This window comes from Hyla sarda, chromosome 7 (assembly GCF_029499605.1).
Source record: "Hyla sarda isolate aHylSar1 chromosome 7, aHylSar1.hap1, whole genome shotgun sequence".
In the NCBI taxonomy this organism is placed as follows: Eukaryota; Metazoa; Chordata; class Amphibia; order Anura; family Hylidae; genus Hyla; species Hyla sarda.
Window position 1 is genome coordinate 85,600,052 of NC_079195.1, and position 18,619 is coordinate 85,618,670.

Sequence of the window (18,619 nt, forward strand, 5' to 3'; positions counted from 1 at the left end):
TAAAAGAAACATTTTTTTTTAACATAATCTTTTTAATAATTATTTTTTTTTTTTATGAGAGTTCCCATTTAAGGACTCAGGGCGTACGCCCTGAGCCCGGTCCCGGTGTGAAAAACCGGGTCGGTCCCGGATGCTAACACCGGGTCGGTCCCGGATGCTAACGATAGCCGGAACCCTGGGTTAACAGCGTGCGGCACCGATCGTTGTGCCGCACGCTGTTAACCCTTCAGACGCGGCGATCAAAGTTGATTGCCGCGTCTGAAAACTAAAGTAAATGCTTCCCAGCAGCTTTTTCGGGCTGATCGGGACATCGCAATAAAATCGCGATGTTCCGATCAGCTGCGACGCAGGCGGAGGTCTCCTTACCTGTCTCCGCCGCGTCCGATCAGGGTTTGATTGCTCCAAGCCTGAGCTACAGGCTTGAGCAATTGAGCCCCTATCTCACTGATCTGTGCAAAACTATGGCTTTGCAGAGATCAGCATAGGAGATCAGTGTGTGCAGTGTTATAGGTCCCTATGGGGTTTTACATTTTGGGGGGCATTTTCTCCTATAACCCCTTGTGAAAAAGAAAAATTTGGGGTAACACCATCATTTTAGTGTTAAAAATCAAAATTTCCATTTTTACGTTCAACTTCAATGCAAAGTCGTCAAACACCTGTGAGGTGTTAAAGCTCACTATACCCCTTGTTATGTTACTTGAGGGGTGTAGTTTCCAAAATAGTATCCCATGTGGAGTTTTATTTTTACTTTTCTGGCACCATGGGGGCTTCCTAAATGCAACATTGCCCTCAAATCCATGATAGCAAAATTTGTTTTAAAAAATCCCACAGTTGCTCTTTCCCTCTTGAGCCATGTTGTAAGCCATAAGAGCACACAGGTATGGTCCGTCCACAAAGCACAGGCCTGCTACTGGTGGCACGGAGCGACTAAAAAAATAAATAAAAAAAAGCTGATATAACCCGAAAAAGCACCTGCACCACAAAAAACACTGATCAGTACTACAGGACTGATCAGCAGCGGGTGGGCTTTAGCTAACAGTGGCCGGCCACTGTAGCTAACGGTGGCCGGCCATACAATGTGATTGGTGCGGTCACCACGACCACCCAATCACAGCTGTCCTGGGTGGGGTGGGGGTGACAACACTGCCACCTCCCAGGACAGTACGGATGATGATATATTACACCACTGAGCATCCTCCTTTTCTGGGTCATCGGGTCACATGTGACCCCCATGACCCGGAATCCCTGCAGATTGCCGGTTTGTATGTACACAGAGCTCTCTGGTGACATCACGAGCACAGTGCTCTCTGCTGACCTTTCTGTCCATTTTAAGAACTGTACTGAGTAGGAGAAAATCCCCATAGCAAACATATGCTGCCCTGGACAGTTCCTAAAATGGACAGAGATGTCAGCAGAGAGCACTGTGCTCGTGATGTCAGCAGAGAGCACTGTGTTCCAAAAATAAAATAATTTCCTCTGTAGCATTCAGCAGCTAATAAGTACTGGAAGGATTAAGATTTTTTTAATAGAAGTAATTTACAAATCTGTTTAACTTTCTGGCACCAGTTGATTTAAAATAAAAAAAAGGTTTCCACTGGAGTACCCCTTTGAGGATCGGGGATACAGGGCGTACCAGAAGCAAAATGTAGGGAAACCTTAGTAAATACCATGGAAAAATACTTGTAAGGAATTAAATCCCACAAAGAAAACTACACTCCACTCTTAGTAAATCAGGGCCATTGTGTGCACAGAAAACATGTTCACACATAACAACCTTCCTATAAACATACATAGAGCACACTAATGTTGAAAAATGATGCATTAAGCATGCTTTTTTTTTTTAACAATAAAATATGCCTGAAAATATACTGTGTGACCATAGCCTAATATAGTACACAATGGAACATTGACTACACTGAGCTGTCCGAAATGTAAGTCATTTCAATACAATGCTAAGAGATACATAACTATTTAAATGGGCACTGTCAGAATCAAAAACTTTTTATATGTTGTACATCTTGGCAAAGCATTAACCTTTCTAATATACTTCATAAATAAATAGCATTTTTATTATAGAAATCATGGCTCATAAAAAAGACCACTTGGTGTCCCCATTCCATCATGAATATAATCCTGTCTGGTTGCAGCATTATCTTTGTCCCAGGTGAAGTACAGGCTGGGACAAAGTCCAAAAACTCTGTGCTAACTCCTGCCCTGTCTATCAGACTCCTATCAGAGAGGAAGGGGTCACATAGCAGCCTGCAGTGATTGGAAGAAGTGACCCAGCACAGCAGACTCAGGGCAGAAGTGAAAGCATGGTGAGTGAGGGCGGGCTCAGTGCTTGCCTCAGACATGCCACTTCTGAGCAGTGGATGTCAGAATGAGTGAGCAGCAGAACGGAAGCATTTATGAGCAAAATACAAAAGCTAGCCACATAAAAAAAGACATGTAAAGCATCTGCATGACCTTGAGAGTAACATATATAAGCATTATTTTTTTCTTTCTGTGATATGACAGGTATAAAGTGCAGGATGTGCGACATGTCTACAACTTACATGCCATAATAATAGATTAGATAAAATGTTTTTTTCCTCCCGGGTGTAGGAGAATTCTGTCAATGCTGAGCTAAGAAAACTGCAGTTTTTTTTCTCAGAATGCAACACGTTTTGTGGTGCTTGCTGACCACTTCATCATACTAACTCCATAATAACAGGTTGCACATATATTGCAGGCTATAACATGAGGCACCTCTACATATTGCCTGAAAAAAAAAAAGGTCTGTCATTTCTTTCTATAGATCCCAGCACAGTCAGCGTGGCACTAGAGCTGCCTGCCCTGTGATTCCTAGGCCGCCAGTGTTGAAGTGAAATCATTATTTGCTCACTGCTGTGGATTTAGGAGTGTGCTGACCCCATGCAAGTCTGGCCTTACAACAATAGGACGGTATTTACTGCGCTGCTTTGGTTGGGTTTGTTAACACTCATTTGGATACCCTGCTTACCGATGGTTTCATCTGGAGCTTGTCAGCTTCAATGGACTAAATCATGGAAAAGAACAGCCCCGTGCTGGTAATGTAACATTGCTCCCTGGTATTATAGGCTTGCTGATGTGACAGGCTCCATAGGGTCCTTTACATTATATATGAGTATTTGTACTATTCATGCTAAACCCTAGTAGTCTGATGGTATGTAATAGAGTAATAACTGTACAAAGATCCTGTTTCATCCTTGCCATGTATAGGATACTTGTGCCACTTTTTTCTCTCGACTATCTTATAGCAATACGCACTATGGATACAAATTATTGTTTTGTTCTGTTATCATTGGACGTAATATTTGTAAATATCCTATATTTGGCTGAGCCTATGTCCATCAAGTTTAACCAAGAGTGGGAGGAAGATGTGGATGAAGGAATGGGTAACTTTGTACAATTTTGAATTTTGCTTTATATATTCAGCATGGGGATAGTTGGATATATAGGCTGTCAATGAATTCCAGTGAAAAAATGCCAGCACTGAAATATATATATATATATATATATATATATATATATATATATATATATATATTTATAAATGAAGCATTGCTACATTTGATCTCCTCCATTGCGGTCACACAGTAAGGTGGAAGGGGGGACTTGGGACCAGCAGTGGGACACCCAGAGTCCATTATTTTTCAAATAGTGTGTCTCCAGCTTTTGCAAAACTACAACTCCCAGCACGCCTGGACAGCCAAAGGCTGATGTATGCACCACACAGATTGCTTAATTGGAAACCCGCAGTGTTCTGAATACACAGTTGGACAGGTCCGTGCATGTAGAATAGTACTTTAATTTCACAGAACAACATTTGGGTCAGTATTTTACATCAGTATTTTTAAGCCAAAACAAGCAATGAAACATAAAAAGAGAAAGAGAAAAGATTTGTACCCACACTTTGTTTTAGGTTAAAAATACTGATGTGATTGAAATAAAAACTAAAATACTGTCATGAGAAAGTGACCTTTGCCTTAAAACAGATCACCAGATCTATTTCAGGACCAGAGATGTAAAATTTCAGGAAATTTATATACGAGCCAGACTCATCTGTGATAGGAAAGAAAATTTTCTGTAATGAAGGGGGAGAATATTATCTGTGATGGGGGAGAAAATTATCTGTAATGGAAGGGGAGAACATTATTTGTGAGGGGGGAGAAAATGATCTGTAATGGAAGGGGAGAACATTATCTGTGAGGGGGGGAGAAAATGATCTGTAATGGAAGGGGAGAACATTATCTGTGAGGGGGGAGAAAATGATCTGTAATGGAAGGGGAGAACATTATCTGTGATGGGGGGAGAAAATGATCTGTAATGGAAGGGGAGAACATTATCTGTGATGGGGGGAGAAAATGATCTGTAATGGAAGGGGAGAACATTATCTGTGATGGGGGGAGAAAATGATCTGTAATGGAAGGGGAGAACATTATCTGTGATGGGGGAGTACATTATCTGTGATGGGGTAAGCATTATCTGTGATGGCGGAGAACATATGTTATGTGATAAACTTTATATGTGATGGAGAGAACATTATCTGTGATGGGGAGAACATTACCTGTGATGGGGAAAACATTATCAGTGGTAGGGGAAAACATTATCAGTGGTAGGGGAAAACATTATCAGTGGTAGGGGAAAACATTATCAGTGGTAGGGGAAAACATTATCAGTGGTAGGGGAAAACATTATCAGTGGTAGGGGAAAACATTATTTGTGATGGAGAAAACATTATCTGTGATGGGGCAGAACATTATGTGTGATGGGGGAAAACATCTGTGATGAGGAGAACATTGTCTGTGATGGGTAGAACATTATCTGTTATGGGGATCAAACATTATTTGTGATGGGGGTTAAACATTATTTGTGATTGAAGAGAACGTTATCTGTGATGGGGAGAGAACATTATCTGTGATGCGCAAAACATTATCTGTGATGGCGCAAAACATTATCTGTGATGGCGGAAAACATTATCTGTGATGGTGGAAAACATTATCTGTGATGGCGGAAAACATTATCTGTGATAGCGAAAAAACATTATCTGTGATGGGGGTTAAACATTATCTGTGACTGGATAGAACAATATCTGTGATGGAAAGAGAACATTATCTGTGTTGGAGAGAACATTATCTGTGATGGCGGAAAACATTATCTGTGACGGGGTTAAACATTATCTGTGATTGGAGAGAACATTGTCTTAATGGGGAGAACATTATCTGTAATGGGGGAAATATTATCTGTGATGGTGGTTAAACATTATCTGTGATTGGAGAGAACATTATCTGTGATGGGGAGAACATTATCTGTGATGGGGTGAAAACATTATCTGTTATGGGGGTTAAACATTATCTGTGATTGGAGAGAACATTATCTGTTATGGGGAGAGAACATTATCTGTGATGGGGAGAACATTTTATGTGATGGGGAGAACCTTATCTGTGATGGGGGGGGGGAAACATCTATGATGGGGAGAACATTATCTGTGATGGGGGTGGAAACATTGTCTGTGATGGAGGAAAGCATTATCTGTAATGGGGAGAACATTATCTGGGATTGGAGAGAAAATTAAGAAGAATCACATAGATAAATGTCAATTATGGCCGATCTGAGAGGACAGAAACAATACACTACTGTAATACCAAGAAGATGGAGCCAGCCACAACCAAACTAAACTGAAACCTTTTTCCCTGCAATGCCCCTAGAGACAGATATTCAGATTTCTGTTCTTTAGAAATTGCATTCTCAGTATTTTAATTGTATTTCAGGATTTGCAGGTGAGACTGGAGAACTTGCAAAGATTCTTAGATCTCTTTCGTAAGGGTCTAAATGTTATATAGTTTAAATACTATGTTGTAAACATTTGTTATCATTATAAAAGAACATATTCCATACTCCTTGGTCTTAAGATTGTCTCTTCACATAGCATAGGATTAGTGCATGGAAATGGGTCATAAACATGTCCCACTTTATGGTGTACTCAGCACGAACCGTAAAAGCAGTCTGGACACTTCCCAAAATGTCTGCAATATATAAAATGCGTACTCAGCTCTGAGCTCGTCTACTGTATAGGATATCCCTTGTCACAGTAATCTAAGGACAACGCTGCTTTGTTGCTATTTTGCTTATTTGGTTCTTTAACAATGTGTTGTTGTTTTTTTTATAATAGTGTTGAGTTGTTGTAGTAAATATTCCACAGAGCGTACACATTTAAGAAGAAAAAAGTTCTTCCAAAAACGGCATGTGACTATTACATAGCTTTAAATATTTTTCTTTTGTTTTCTTTATGTATTTATTCATTTTTTTTTGCATTTTAAGTTAATGTGTTATTTCTATCCAGAAAGTGATGGCTGAAAAAGGGGGCTACAGTGCTGGTTCAGGTCCATTTTTTTTTTTTTTTTTTTTATATTCAAAGTTTTTATTTTCAAATAACATACAAAACATAACATAAACAAATAGAACCATCATATAAATGTGGACAAAAACAAAAAACAAATGTGGGCAAAACAAGGTGAGCAACCCATATAGGGTACGTAGATACTTGTAGCAGGGACTATGGAGTGAGCCAATAAAATAACGTAATAATTAACAAACCCAAGATGTTAGGTTGCTCAGGAGAATCTTCAATCAAAAATGGGAGTGGAACAGGTCCATTGTTTTCACTAAAATGGGGCCACAGTGCATTTCTCTGTCGATGGTCGTGTACAAGGGAAAACAGTAAAGAGAATATAGAGCTACATCACCATTGCTATAAAAATTGTATTAGATTTGTTTTTGCTTTGATCACAAGATGGCGCTTGCATCACTTTCTGGATAGAAATAACACATTAACTTAAAATGCAAAAAAATGAATTAATACATAAAGAAAACTAAAGAAAATTTACAAAAATGATTTACAAATTTGGTTTCACCATAGTTCTACCGATAAATAGAATACAATGAATTTTTTAGCATTTAATTTTTTACATTCCCCACTAAAAAGAGGTTTTCTGTGGGGATTTGCTCCTGCTCTGGACAGTTCCTATCATGGACATAGGTGGCAGCAGGGAGCGCTGTGATCAGACTGGAAAGAACTAAATGACTTTCTCTGTAGTATACAGCAGCTTAAAAGTACTGGAAGGATCAGGATTTTGAAATAGAAATAATTAACAAATCTGTTTAACTTTCTGGCACCAGTTGTTTGGAAAATATTTTTTTTTCCACTGGAGTTCCCCTTTAAGTTAGCCATACACATAAGATAGCTGTTGGCTAACAGCTGTCTTTTCTGATCCCTATGCCTGATCCTTCTCCCTGTCTGGAGAGGTAAGGCATCCATACACATACTGTATAATGGTCAGCCAGTTCGGCAAAATTGGCCTGTTTAGCCAACACATTTGTGCTTTTAGTTGTACCTATAAGACTTAGCAGTGCAAAATTATTATGACGGTGAATGTCTGATGTAACTAGGTGCTTGAGGCTTTGATACTGTTTGATTTGTATTGTTTCATTTTATCATTAATGACATTAGAAATGACATTATATGCGATTCTAGAAATCGGGTGGAAAAGAATAACCTGCTGAAAGTCTCAAGTTATCATTACAATGTGATGCTCATGGTATAGCTTTATGTACTTACTCTCTGTGGCTTATATTGACACCAAATTACAGCTCAATATAACTTAAAAGTTGCACAGAGCTATAATACACCCATGTGCATTGGGGGTCAGTTAATGAAAGATTAAAGGGGTACTCCATTGCTCAGCATTTGGAACAAACTGTTCCGAATGCTGGAGCCGGCGCTGGGAGCTCGTGATGTCATAGCCCCGCCCCTCATGATGTCACACCCGCCCCCTCAATGCAAGTCTATGGGAGGGGACGTGACGGCTGAGCAGCGGAGTACCCCTTTAAACTAAAAAAAAAGTTTTATTTTACCAGTGTTCTTTTTACTTTATATAACAAATATTACTTTTTATATAATCTTAAATGTGAATAATGTCAATATTTAGTCATTTAATCATGTAAACAATATGGGTTTGTCTTTCCGTAGCATCATTCAGTAGACATTCTGTGTAGTTTTGCTATTATTTAGAAGAAAGACTCTCGGCAAATGTTAAAGGGGTACTCCACTGCCCCAGCGTCTGGAACATATTCTTCTCTGGACGCTATGTGTGGGCTGCGGGGGTCGTGACATCACGGCCATGCCCCTCGAGGTGATACGCCAGACTTGCATTGAGGGGGCGTGGCCATGACATCACAACCCTCGCAGCCCACACCCAGCATTCAGGAACAAAATGTTCCGGAGGCTGGGGCTGTGGAGTACCCCTTTAAGAGTAAATACAGATGTTCGCCTATGCAGTTTGTGCTAGACCATATGACACCACATTACAGTAAAATTTTCTTAACAAAAGAAAGTCAGTCTTCTTTCCTCTGACCCACTTTATAAATAATGTCTATGTCATCTGTAAACGTTTAGTCTTGACATAGCTGAGGTGACATCTTCAGATAAATGGTGCATATCAAGCTTTGTTCTTCCTGGTTTACTCTATGCCATGTATAGTGTGTGCTATGGCGGCTTAGTGTTTATGTTCCTCGGTATTATGTAATGCACAGGACATTGTTCAGACTGGTCAGAATATACGATACAAAGAAAGTCATTGTCAAGGTCAACTACTGGCATAGCTGCTTCTGTCCATTATTGAGCATACATCTGAATGGAATTTGCTAATTTGTCAGAAACCACAGAAAGTTTTTTGCAGACCCACATTATAGATTACTGTGCAAGGTTCTACTCTCACTAGTGTCATGACTTCTCTTATAGGAGCCATGACATATATGACAAATGTTACGCCGAGCGCTCCAGGTCCCCGCTCCTCCCCGGAGCGCTCACAGCGTTCTCCTACTCGCATCGCCCCGGTCAGACCCGCTGACCGGGTGCTTTGCGATAATGTCCCTAGCCGGGATGTGATTTGCGATGCGGGACGCGCCCGCTCGCGATGCGCATCCCGACACGCTTACCAGACCCGCTCCCCATCTGTGCTGTCCCGGCACGCGTGGCCCCGCTCCCCGCGCCGGTTCTTTGCGATTTAAAGGGCCGGGGCGCCACTGATTGGCGCCGGTGGATACGACCTGGTTGCTACCGCCGCTGCAAGACCATCCCGCTTTGCGGCGGGCTCTGGTGAAAACCAGTAGCAACTTAGAACCAGTCCACCGACACGGTCCACGCCAATCCCTCTCTGGCACAGAGGATCCACCTCCAGCCTGCCGAATCCTGACAACAAATCCATTATATGATACAAATCATTGGCTTATAGTAAGACTATTCGTTTTCAGGATGGGTGATATATGTATGACTGGTTGGGGCCACACTGCTGTACCACCATGATCAGTAAAACAGCCATCCAAACCCCTTGTTCCCCACTGCATGACTGCAGTGAGGAAGAGCTCTGCCCCTCTATTCAGTGTTTATAGGGCCAAGGGAAACAGATGAGTACTGTGCCCGCTATCTTTGCCAGTGATATAGCCTATGGATGCAGCATCAGTGGGTATACTCAATGGCTGCTTCATTCAGGGAATTCTGGACCCTTTGTGATCATAAACATATTTCCAATCTTGTGGATACGGGATAAGTGTTAATTTTGGGACAACCCATTTAATAGCTTCTCGTTAAACCATTCTTACTGTTTAAGAGTTAGTGCTGACTCTTCCTTAAAGAGGAAATTATTTTCTCCTTATCACAATTAACCCTGGAAAATTGTCTCTTTGTTGGCTTTTTTTTAAGACAAAATGACTGAATGTTCACTGTAAAATTTCTTCTTTTGTAAAGTCACAAAGGTGAATATTATTTTTGGGACATATATGGGAGATAAGTCTTTAAATGGGTTGTACAGTGGGATAAAAATGTGAAAGAAAAATACAGTTAAAGGACATCTATAGTGCAAAATAACTTATCCCCTCTCCGAAGGATAGGGGATAAGTTATAGATCGCGGGGGGTCCGAGCGCTGGGGCCCCCCGCAATCTCCGGTACGGGGCCGCGGCAATATACAGGTAAGGGGGCGTTCTGTCCCTGCATGATGCGGCGGCCGACACGCCCCCACTATGTACCCCATAGAGATACATGGAGGGGGAGTGTCTGCAGCGGCTTTCTGCTGGGGATGAAACTTCACTTCCTGCAGACTGCTGCGGCCCCGTCCAGGAGATCTCGGGGGGCCCCAGCGCTCGGATCCCCTGCGATCTATAACTTATCCCCTATCCTTTGGATAGGGGATAAGTTATTTTGTGCTGGAGTACTTCTTTAAAAAATGTAAAATAACAATACTCACCTTACTGATCCCTCATCACTGCCATTATGATAGTGCCCAGGTCCCTGTTGATTTCTATATCCTGGTCCCCATCTTAACACTGAGGATATTACAACTGACCACAGCAATGACTCCCTCAGTGATTTGATAAACGGATATTTCCTTATGGCAAGAAGGTGACCAAGTAGAGATCATCAGGGACCAGGTCACCACTAAAATGCCAGCAATAGCAGACCAGTGTGTGCTGCTTTTATTATTATTATTATTTTTTTTACCTAGTCTGTTCGCTTTAATATGGTACCAAAACAAAACTAGCATTTTTGTTTCCTTTTTTTCTTGCTTCAGTAATTTTTCAAATTTAGGTGAACCAAATGTGTTAATGACACAAATTAATATAATTTAATTTGCTTAACCTACATCAGTGCTATAATGCCTGAGAACAAAGGTCACAATTTTTTCTAGTATGCCTCCGGCTGTTATATGTGGGATCTGTGAACTAGCACAAAGCACTTATGATCGGAAATTTTCACTGTAGACATAAAAGCAGATAGCGGTGGCGTTAGGGAGACAAAATAGAATTTGTGCAGATTTGATAGCACATATATTCTTTAAAGTGTTACTGTCATTCAGACATGTCAAAAGTTTTGATTGGTCAGTGTCTCAGTGCTGAGACCCCCACTATTTGCTAGATGCAGCACGTTTCACTTCTCAGGTCAATGCTTAGTACTTTATATTGCAAGTGACAAACTCCATAGACTATAATGGTGCCTGTCCAATGACAGGACCAGTGAGTAAAGCGTGCTGCGACAGGCTTCATTCGGTGATTGGTTAGACCCTGTCTGGTCAAAACTTTTGACACTATAATATACATGTCCATGACACATGTAAAATGCATCTTTGTCAAACAGAATGGTTTGGGTTGGGGGACAGGTTAAGGACAGGTTAAAGGTTAAAAAATTATATATATAATATTATATATAGGTTTTTTAAATAAATTTTTATTTTTTGGTGTATTTGATTTTTTTTTATACTTCGTCTGGGTCTGGAGGACACTGGGATGCCATGATCTATGTCCTAGCATTACTTTCTGTGAAAATATGAAAATTTCAGATATTAGTGGTCATTGATAGCTGGATCATACCCTTTATGTCCATAAGCATAAAAAAAAATTGAGAAACATAGCCGCACATCCAAAAATTTGGTTTTGATCTACTAACTTCAGTAGCTGAGTAGCAAGTAGATCACAATCCAGCCGTGGATGTGCGCCTATGTTTCTGTTTCTCTATTTTTGTTTAACATTTGTAGTCTGTTCCCTTTTTCATGGCCAGCACTCCACCCATTCGGCCCAGGCATTTCTTATTAGCAGGAGACTGCATATGGGTTTTCTCCTAGCATTCTCCAAGCCCTCTGGCAGGGAGCACATGGTAGGTGTTCACACTGGTGTGGTGCTCGCCACCGAGCCATTGTTGTTGTGATGCTTTGTCTGTGGGGTGGTGTGACCCAGAGCCGGGGGCTTGGTCGGGCAGCAGTGGGGCTGCCTGGCCACTGGGTCATTCCCCCTGTGGGCTTCGTGTGGGCAGTGGTCGCCGCCCGGCGCTACGCCGGTGTTAGGTTAGAGACCCACTCTGACTAGGTGGCCTTGACATGGGGAGTGGGCTTGTACTTTGTGATCAAAATGTATAATAACAACCTGTTAGTTTTTGAAATTATGCTGAGAAGTGAATAGATAAAAATCTAAACTGTGGATGTGCAGCTATGTTTTTTTTTTCTCTATTTTTGTTTCGTCCATGAGCTGCTGACACCTTCAAACACCCATAAACTCTAAAAATGGAGATCAATTTCCAATCTTAAAAAATAAGGGCATATCCATAGAACACTCCATTAATTTATAGCTAGTGAGGATCCAGCCTCTTTTACCCCACTGTTGATCATGACAGTGAAGGGGGCCCATAGTCTTCCTTCTGAGGCCTAAAGGCAGGAACAAATCAGAGAAGAGGACACATCACTTCACCAGTGGGTGGTCCCAATGATCATTAGAGGGTCCAGAGGTCAGACTACAATTGATCATAAAGTGCTGGTATATCTTAGTTATATGCCATTACCTGGGAATACTCCTTTAAGGTATCTTCAGTATATATTAGTACCATAATGTATCAAAACTGACATTTCAGCATCTACTTTAGCATTTAGCTGTAGAGGATAGGAACTATACTGGCAGATCAACGTTTGTACTTATGCCAGACACAAGGATGAGGAGAACTTCTGACTCCATTGAGTTATGGATGTTATTATTGAAGGCCATTCTGGAGTCACAGGTAACCGTACCTACATAGACTTAGCGTGGGTGCTGTGTATTTTGTTACAAAAGTTAGATAAGATGACAACATAGAAGATAAGGAAAGCATTTTCTAAAAGTTTTTTTGAAAGGTTTGCCAGCTTTCCCATGACGGGATCTGACTTTATTTATGGGCTTTAATATACATACAGTTTTTTTGTAAACTGATTCTGAAATGTGACCGTAAGTTATACTTACCAGCTTAATCTTTCAATTCCAGCATTGCCATTCTTGTCCTTGTCTTCGGCTTTGTTTGCATGGCTGCAGGGAACCTGTGCTCATATGCCCATGTCACTGCTGCAGCACCTCACTGGCCTTAGCGGTATATGGCACAAGACCCCTGAAGCCAGCGATTGCCTGCAGCAGTGATGTGGGTATACGGACATGTCACTGTGGGATTAAACTAGTGAGTATACAATTCATAGTAGCTGCCAATTTCTTAAAGGGGTATTCCAGGCAAAACCTTTTTTTTTATATGATATATAAATATATTATATATATATATATTTTTTTCTGTCTAACTGCTCAATGATGATGTCACGTCCTGGGAGCTGTGCATGATGGGAGAATATCCCCATAGGAACTGCACTGCTCCCGGGACATGACTCATCAGAAAGCAGTTAGACAGAAAACAACTCAACTTCAGAAGCTAATAACTATTGGAAGGATTAAGATTTTTTAATAGAAGTAATTTACAAATCTGTTTAACTTTCCGGAACCAGTTGATATATATAAAAAAAAAAAAGTTTTGGCCTGGAATACCCCTTTAATAAGTCTGAAAATCCCTTTAGGGGCCATGATCTGTCTCTTCGTTTATCTGTAAAATGTTCTGTTCCCATTAATGTTTTCCTGGAATTTTTTAAATAGCAGCTATTATAAATTGACATCATTTATTGACCTTTCTGTCAGTAAAAAAAAATTTGTTTTGTTTTTTTTGCCCCAGGGTGGGGGTGCAGGCAGTTTTACTATTCAACCTCATTTGAAAATGAAACCCAAATTTGTCAATAGCTTATCATGTAAATCAATAGCTATACTTATGGTAATAGAGGCTTCCCGATTCAGTCAGGAACAATAAATGTAACTGGTTTTACTTAGGCAACATTTGCCAGTTTTGTTTCTGTTTACAATAAAGAGAGATTTCATGAACATTCTCAAGAGCCAAATTGGAAAACAAAATGCTGGATGTTAAGCTCCTGGATCATTCGCAAAACCTTGAAAAATGATCCATGTGTTTACTGTTTCCATAAACTACTGACTGATTTTCCTTCTACATGGTCAAGTACTACATCAAATACAGTGAAGTTTGCATTTTTATTTCAGTGCAGTAAGACAACATATAAAATTGTTAAATCAACAGAATAAATATACAGAAAACAACAGATCTCACAGATATATTGGGTGGTGAGGTTTTCCTACAACCTTCCCCCTATATGCAATATAGATATTTTAAGAATAGTAGAGATTTTTCTACAAATTCATCTTAGGAATTGTACAAATGGCCTTAAAGGGGTATTCCAGGAAAAAACTTTTTTTTTTTTATATTTCAACTGGCTCCAGAAAGTTAAACAGATTTGTAAATGACTTCTATAAAAAAAAATCTTAATCCTTTCAATAATTATCAGCTGCTGAAGATGAGTTGTTATTTTCTGTCTGGCAACAGTGCTCTCTGCTGCCATCTGTGCTTGTCTCGGGAACTGCACAGAGTAGAAGAGGTTTGCTATGGGAGTTTGCTTCTACTCTGGACAGCTCCCGAGACACGTGTAATTAGAGAGCACTTAGACAGTAAAGAACAACTCAACTTCAGCAGCTCATAAGTACTGAAAGGATTAAGATTTTTTTATAGAAGTAATTTACAAATCTGTTTAACTTTCTGGAGCCAGTTGATATATAAAAAAAAGTTTTTTTTCCTGGATAACCCCTTTAACTCATCTGCCCTTAACTTCAGCTTGTGCACATGTATCAATTCTCGGCTAAGGAGGCGACTTCCCCTTCAATACATAAACTGGTTGACAATTATAAGTGTAAAATATGTGGGGGAAAGCTCACCGACTCCTGTACACTCAAGTAAGCAAAACAGACACCCACACCTATAGTGTCTAAAAAATGAATAAAAGTCAGAAAAGAAAATATTTAGCGCCCAAAGTTAATGGGTATCGTGACTCAAAAAGTACTAGTACATTTGTTTATATATATATATATATATATATATATATATATATATATATATCCAAATGATAGGGAATAAAATGCCTGATCGCGGGGGTTCCGCCGCTGGGGACCCCATTATCTTGCACGCCACACCCCGTTAAAATCAGTCCCCGGAGCGTGTTCGCTCCGGGCCTGATTAATGTCAATCACGGCAGTCACACCCACTCCCATAGGCTTGCATTGAGGGGGCGCAGCGTGACGTCACACTGGGCGGAGCCTTGACGTCACAACGCACCGGCCCCGTGATCGACAGTAATCAGAGACTGATTTTAACGGGTGCGGCGTGCAAGATGACGGGGGTCCCCAGCGGCGGGACCCCCGCGATCAGGCATCTTATCCCTTTCCTTTGGATAAGGGATAAGATGTCTAAGCACCGGAGTACCCCTTTAATTCTTCCCCATTGCATTAATACAATGACAAATGAATTGTAACAAATTGTAAAGGCCACCAGGGAATTCTTTACTTAAAGGGGTACTCCAGTGGATACTTTTTTAAATCAACTGGTGCCAGAAAGTTAAACAGATTTGTAAATTACTTTTATTAAAAAGTCTTAATTCTTCCAGTACTTATTAGCTGCTGATTACTACAGAGGAAATTCTTTTCTTTTTGGAACACAGAGCTCTCTGCTGACATCACGAGCACAGTGCTCTCTGCTGACATCGCTGTCCATTTTAGGAACTGTCCAGAGCAGCATATGTTTGCTATGGGGATTTTCTCCTACTCTGGACAGTTCTTAAAATGGACAGAGATGTCAGCAGAGAGCACTGTGCTCGTGATGTCAACAGAGAGCACTCTGTTCCGAAAAGAAAATAATTTCCTCTGTAGTATTCAGCAGCTAATAAGAACTTGAAGTATTAATATTTTTAATAGAAATAATTTACAAATCTGTTTAACTTTCTGGCACCAGTTGATTTAGAAAAAAAATGATTTCCACCGGAGTACCCCTTTAAGGCATCAGGGTTGCTGATGATCCATAAATTCACTCCTTAAAGGGGTGCTCCGGTGCTAAGACATCTTATCCAAAGGATAGGGGATAAGATGCCTGATCGCGGGGGTCCCACCGCTGGGGACTCCCGTGATTTTGCACGCAGCACCCCGTTGATTACTGGCGATCACGGGGCCAGAGTATTGTGACATCATGGCTCCGCCCCCTCAATGCAAGCCTATGGGAGGGGGAGTGACAGATGTCTTAGCGACGGAGTACCCCTTTAAAAATAGTGGACTTCCGGTTAGCTTCTAAAAGATTATTATCATTTGTTTGTTTTATTTCTTTCTTTTTTAAGTTGGGATGCTTGTGATAGTTACTCCGATCACAATTTTCAATATTTTACAGTTCATATGTAATTTGATTGCTATGTTTTTAAGGAAATGTAGACATTTAGAAATTTGACATATAAGACATTTTGGCAAATTTGTCTATAAATATTTTTGACAAAAAAGGTTGACACAGAAGAGACGATGTGTAATATGAGGAATGGAGTAATGTGAGTTATAATTTCTAATTCATAATGTACTCCTAGAGACCTGTGAAATTTTAATCAGATAAAAAATTTAAAGCGGAGACCTCATAACTATATAAATTTGTCACTTGCAAAGAAAATGATTATTTGAGCATTATAACAAGACTATTCTTAATTTGAGATTATTGCAATGATTAGTATTAAAATCTAATAATCTATATAAAACCTTGGGAGTTTATACATCCATAAAATACTGCATCAATAGATCCAGATTTAGGCTAGGATTCCACTTGGTTTTTTTCTGGCAGTTTTTGGAATACTGCCACTGCAGTTTTTGAGCCAAAGCCAGAAGTGTGTTCAAAAGGAATAGGACATATAAAGGAAGGACTTATACTTCTCCTCCCTTATGGATCCACTTCTGACTTTGGCTCAAAAACTTCAGTGGCAGTTTTCCAAGAACTGCCAGAAAAAAAAACAAGTGGAATCCTAGCCTTAAGGTGCACTTTGGGTGTAAATTGACTGCTAACCTCTAGTATATTCTGTCTGTGCTAACAACAAAATACATTGGCCTTCATCCCAGAGCAGGATACCAGCGATGCTGAACATTTGTTTTTCAAACACTTGCCTCCCTTAGAAGGGGTGGATGTGTGTGAAGTGGATCTATGATGTCTGGTGCCCTGCACTCACTGTTTACACAGTCATCTCTGTAAGGGGCAGAAATAAAAGAATGAGCAATACGAATAAATGCATTATCTGCAAAGCATAAAGGGGACCTATTGTTACATGGAATCTCTGGCATAAGTCATTAGAATTATGATGATGGTGTCACACAACGTGTTAGGCCTTTATTAAAACAAATTGTTAGGATGAGACATTACTTTATTATTACTTGTGATAACACAATTTGTAGTGAAAGTTTGTTATTCTACAGAATAAAAATGAAAACATAGGATGTATAGATATTTGGAATGGCAAATATGTCATTAATGACATTAAAGGGTACCTGTCATCAACAAAAACTTTTTATATAATGTATATAATACCATTATATGTATATATGTAATATACATTGGCTCTGTACACTGAGGACAAGCAGGGCTCTGCACACTGAGGAAAAGCAGGGCTCTGTACACTGAGGACAAGCAGGGCTTTGTGCAGTGAGGACAAGCAGGGCTCTGTGCACTGAGGACAAGCAGGGCTCTGTACACTGAGGACATGCAGGGCTTTGTGCAGTAAGGACAAGCAGGGCTTTGTGCAGTGAGGACGAGCAGGGCTCTGTACACTGAGGACAAGCAGGGCTCTGTACACTGAGGACAAGCAGGGCTCTGTGCACTGAGAACAAGCAGGGCTCTGTACACTGAGGACAAGCAGGGCTCTGTGCTCTGAGGACAAGCAGGGCTCTGTACACTGTGGACAAGCAGGGCTCTGTACACTGTGGACAAGCAGGGCTCTGTACACTGTGGACAAGCAGGGCTCTGTACAGTAAGGACAAGCTGGGCTCTGTACACTGAGGACAAGCAGGGCTCTGTACACTGAGGACAAGCAGGGCTCTGTGCACTGAGGACAAGCAGGGCTCTGTGCACTGAGGACAAGCAGGGCTCTGTACACTGTGGACAAGCAGGGCTCTGTACACTGTGGACAAGCAGGGCTCTGTACAGTAAGGACAAGCTGGGCTCTGTACTCTGAGGACAAGCAGGGCTCTGTACACTGAGGACAAGCAGGGATCCGTACACTGAGGACAAGCAGGGCTCTGTACAGTAAGGACAAGCAGGGCTCTGTGCTCTGAGGACAAGCAGGGCTCTGTACACTGTGGACAAGCAGGGCTCTGTACACTGTGGACAAGCAGGGCTCTGTACACTGTGGACAAGCAGGGCTCTGTACACTGTGGACAAGCAGGGCTCTGTACAGTAAGGACAAGCTGGGCTCTGTACACTGAGGACAAGCAGGGCTCTGTACACTGAGGACAAGCAGGGCTCTGTACACTGAGGACAAGCAGGGCTCTGTGCACTGAGGACAAGCAGGGCTCTGTGCACTGAGGACAAGCAGGGCTCTGTACACTGTGGACAAGCAGGGCTCTGTACACTGTGGACAAGCAGGGCTCTGTACAGTAAGGACAAGCTGGGCTCTGTACTCTGAGGACAAGCAGGGCTCTGTACACTGAGGACAAGCAGGGATCCGTACACTGAGGACAAGCAGGGCTCTGTACAGTAAGGACAAGCAGGGCTCTGTACACTGAGGACAAGCAGGGCTCTGTACACTGAGGACAAGCAGGGCTCTGTGCAGTGAGGCTCTGTGACATGCTACAGGCTCACAC

At 41.2% G+C, this 18,619-nt stretch overlaps 1 protein-coding gene across 4 annotated transcripts in view; it reads left to right on the plus strand.

Moving 5' to 3' along the window:
• The window catches only part of ANK3 (ankyrin 3), a 332,095-nt gene that overhangs the window by 81,733 nt on the left and 231,743 nt on the right, over positions 1–18,619 (plus strand). The window lies entirely within an intron of this gene.